We start from the raw sequence: 4967 nt of genomic DNA on the forward strand, positions 1-4967 counted from the left end.
GGCGGAGTCCGAGCCGGACTCGGCTGGGGCGGCGGCGGTGGCGCGCTGCACGCGGGCGCGCGATGGGAGGGGCGGCTGGGCCGGCTGGGCCCTTGGCCCAGGCGGGGCGCTGCGCGTTTTTTTTAAATAATGCGCGCAGAAAAAGAATAAAACAAAATCTAAACGAACTCCAAAAATTACAAAGTAAATTTTCCCCGACTCCTAAAAATGAGTCGAACAAAATGAACCTTTACCCGGGGCCTAAAATGCAATTTTTGAAAACACGCATTTTTTTCCTAAGGCAAATAACTTCGAGAAAAATCCAGACTTTGATTTATTTATTAAATCTTCATTTTTCCTAAATTTTTGGGAAAGTCATATTATTCCCTCTCATATTTTTGACATTGGAAAATTAGTTGAAGATGAAATAAATAAAATCAAATGATCCTTTTTTTTCATAATTTGAGGAAACTCAAATATGAAAATTTTGAAATCTCCAACTCTTTCCGAGGGTCCTGGAGTTGCGTGAAATTTCTAGGATCGGCAAATGCAAGAAAATATGTAATGCATGATGACTTAATGTATAACATTCCAAATTGAAAATTTGGGATGTTATAGTTAACACGGATCGAGACTGGGATTTGTCACTCCGTATGACGGAGAGGTATCACTGGGCCCACTCGGAAATGCATCATGATAATGAGCTCAAAGTGACCAAGTGTTTGGTCACGAGATCATGCATGACGGTACGAGTAAAGTGACTTGCCGGTAACGAGATTGAATGAGGTATTGGGATACCGACGATCAAATCTCGGGCAAGTAAAATACCGATTGACAAAGGGAATTGTATACGGGGTTGCTTGAATCCTCGACATCGTGGTTCATCCGATGAGAACATCGAGGAGCATGTGGGAGCCAACATGGGTATCCAGATCCCGCCGTTGGTTATTGACCGGAGAGCCGTCTCGGTCATGTCTACGTGTCTCCGAACCCGTAGGGTCTACACACTTAAGGTTCGGTGACGCTAGGGTTGTATGAATATGAGTATGCAGCAAACCGAAAGTCGTTCGGAGTCCCGGATGAGATCCCGGACGTCACTAGGAGTTCAGGAATGGTCCGGAGGTAAAGAATTATATATGGGAAGTCGAGTTTCGGCCATCGGGAAAGTTTCGGGGTTCACCGGTATTGTACCGGGACCACTGAAAGGGTCCCGGGGGTCCACCGGGTGGGTCCACCTATCCCGGAGGGCCCCATGGGCTGAAGTGGGAGGGGAACCATCCCCTGGTGGGCTGGTGCGCCCCCCTGGGCCCCCCTCTGCGCCTAGGGTTGGGAACCCTAGGGGAGGGGGCGCCTCCACTTGCCTTGGGGGGCAAGTCTCCCCCTTGGCCTCCGCCCCCCTAGGAAATCCCATCTCCTAGGGCCGCCCCCCTGGGGTCCCTATATAAAGAGGGGGGGAGGGCAGCCGCAACCTGACACCTGGCGCCTCCCTTCCCCCCCCTTGCTACACCTCTCCCTCCCGTAGTTGCTTGGCGAAGCCCTGCCGGAGCCCTGCTGCATCCACCACCACGCCGTCGTGCTGCTGGATCTTCATCAACCTCTCCTTCCCCATTGCTGGATCAAGAAGGAGGAGACGTCACGCTGACCGTACATGTGTTGAACCTGGAGGTGCCGTCCGTTCGGCGCTAGGATCTCCGGTGATTTGGATCACGACGAAAACGACTCCCTCAACCCCGTTCTCTTGAACGCTTCCGCACGCGATCTACAAGGGTATGTAGATGCACTCCTCTCTCTCGTTGCTAGATGAACTCATAGATTGATCTTGGTGAACGTAGGAAATTTTTTATTTTATGCAACATTCCCCAACAGTGGCATCATGAGCTAGGTCTATGCGTAGTTCTCTATTGCACGAGTAGAACACAAATCTATTGTGGGCGTAGATGTTGTCAACTTTCTTGCCACTACTAGTCTTATCTTGCTTCAGAGGTATTGTGGAGCGGCCCGTACCGACCTTACACATACGCTTACGTGAGACAGGTTCCACCGACTGACATGCACTAGTTGCATAAGGTGGCTAGCGGGTGTTTGTCTCTCCCACTTTAGTTGGAGCGGATTCGATGAAAAGGGTCCTTATGAAGGGTAAATAGAAGTTGACAAATCACGTTGTGGTTTTTCATAGGTAAGAAAATGTTCTTGCTAGAACCCTATTGCAGCCACGTAAAAGATGCAACAACACTTAGAGGACGTCTAACTTGTTTTTGCAGCAATTGCTTTGTGATGTGATATGGCCAAAAGTTGTGATGAATGATGAATGATATATTGTGATGTATGAGATCATGTTCTTGTAATAGGAATCACGACTTGCATGTCGATGAGTATGACAACCGGTAGGAGCCATAGGAGTTGTCTTAATTATTGTATGACCTGCGTGTCAATGATTTAACGCCGTGTAATTACTTTACTTTATTGCTAAATCGTTAGCCATAGTAGTAGAAGTAATAGTTGGCGAGCAACTTCATGGAGACACGATGATGGAGATCATGATGATGGAGATCATGGTGTCATGCCGGTGACGAAGATGATCACGGAGCCCCGAAGATGGAGATCAAAGGAGCTATGTGATATTGGCCATATCATGTCACTACTATTTAATTGCATGTGATGTTTATTATGTTTATGCATCTTGTTTACTTAGAACGATGGTAGTAAATAAGATGATCCCTCATAATAATTTCAAGAAAGTGTTTCCCCTAACTGTGCGCCATTGCTAAAGTTCGTCGTTTCGAAGCACCACGTGATGATCGGGTGTGATAGATTCCTATGTTCACATACAACGGGTGTAAGACAGTTTTACACATGCAAAACACTTAGGTTAACTTGACGAGCCTAGCATGTACAGACATGGCCTCGGAACACAGAGACCGAAAGGTCGAACATGAGTCGTATGGAAGATACGATCAACATGTAGATGTTCACCGATGATGACTAGTCCGTCTCACGTGATGATCGGACACAGCCTAGTCGACTCGGATCGTGTAACACTTAGATGGCTAGAGGGATGTCAAATCTGAGTGGGAGTTCATTAAATAATTTGATTAGATGAACTTAATTATCATGAACTTAGTCTAAAATCTTTGCAAAATATGTCTTGTAGATCAAATGGCCAACGCTCATGTCAACATGAACTTCAACGCGTTCCTAGAGAAAACCAAGCTGAAAGATGATGGCAGCAACTATACGTACTGGGTCCGGAACCTGAGGATCATCCTCATAGCTGCCAAGAAAGCATATGTCCTAGAAGGACCACTAGGTGAAGCACCCATCCCAGAGAACCAAGACATTATGAACGCTTGGCAGTCACGTGCTGATGATTACTCCCTCGTTCAGTGTGGCATGCTTTACAACTTAGAACCGGGGCTCCAAAAGCGTTTTGAGCAACACGGAGCATATGAGATGTTCGAGGAGCTGAAAATGGTTTTCCAAGCTCATGCTCGGGTCGAGAGATATGAAGTCTCCGACAAGTTCTATAGTTGTAAGATGGAGGAAAATAGTTCTGTCAGTGAGCACATACTCAAAATGTCTGGGTTGCACAACCGCCTGTCCTAGCTGGACATCAACCTCCCGGACGAGGCGGTCATTGATAGAATCCTTCAGTCGCTCCCACCGAGCTACAAGAGCTTTGTGATGAACTACAATATGCAGGGGATGGTGAAAACTATTCCTGAAGTATATTCAATGCTGAAGACAGCAGAGGTAGAAATCAAGAAAGAACATCAAGTGTTGATGGTCAATAAAACCACTAAGTTCAAGAAGGGCAAGGGTAAGAAGAACTTCAAGAAGGATGGCAAGGACGTTGCCGCGCCCGGTAAGCCAGTTGTCGGGAAGAAGAAGTCAAAGAATGGACCCAAACCTGAGACTGAGTGCTTTTATTGCAAAGGGAAGGGTCACTGGAAGCGAAACTGCCCCAAATACTTAGCGGACAAGAAGGCCGGCAACACTAAAGGTATATGTGATATACATGTAATTTATGTGTACCTTACCAGTACTCGTAGTAACTCTTGGGTATTTGATACCGGTGTCGTTGCTCATATTTGTAACTCATAGCAGGAGCTGCGGAATAAGCGGAGACTGGCGAAGGATGAGGTGATGATGCGCGTCGGGAATGGTTCCAAGGTTGATGTGATCGCCGTCGGCACGCTACCTCTACATTTACCTACGGGATTAGTTTTAAACCTCAATAATTGTTATTTAGTGCCAAGTTTGAGCATGAACATTGTATCTGGAACTCGTTTAATACGAGATGGCTACTCATTTAAATCCGAGAATAATGGTTGTTCTATTTATATGAGAGATATGTTTTATGGTCATGCCCCGATGGTCAATGGTTTATTCTTAATGAATCTCGAACATAATGTTACACATATTCATAGTGTGAATACCAAAAGATGTAAAGTTGATAACGATAGTCCCACATACTTGTGGCACTGCCGCCTTAGTCACATTGGTGTCAAGCGCATGAAGAAGCCCCATGCTGATGGACTTTTAGAGTCTCTTGATTATGAATCGTTTGACACATGCGAACCATGCCTCATGGGAAAGATGACCAAGACTCCGTTCTCCAGAACAATGGAGCGAGCAACCAACTTATTGGAAATCATACATACTTATGTGTATGGTCCAATGAGCGTTGAGGCTCGCGGGGGATATCGTTATGTTCTCACTCTCACTGATGACTTAAGTAGATATGGGTATGTCTACTTGATGAAACACAAGTCTGAGACCTTTGAAAAGTTCAAGGAATTTCAGAATGAAGTAGAGAATCAATGTGACCGAAAGATAAAATTCTTACGATCAGATCATGGAGGAGAATATTTAAGTCATGAATTTGGTACGCATTTAAGAAAATGTGGAATAGTTTCACAACTCATGCCACCTGGAACACCTCAGCGTAATGGTGTGTCCGAACGTCGTAATCGCACTCTACTGGATAT

This window comes from Triticum dicoccoides, chromosome 6B (assembly GCF_002162155.2).
Source record: "Triticum dicoccoides isolate Atlit2015 ecotype Zavitan chromosome 6B, WEW_v2.0, whole genome shotgun sequence".
Lineage (NCBI taxonomy): Eukaryota > Viridiplantae > Streptophyta > Magnoliopsida > Poales > Poaceae > Triticum > Triticum dicoccoides.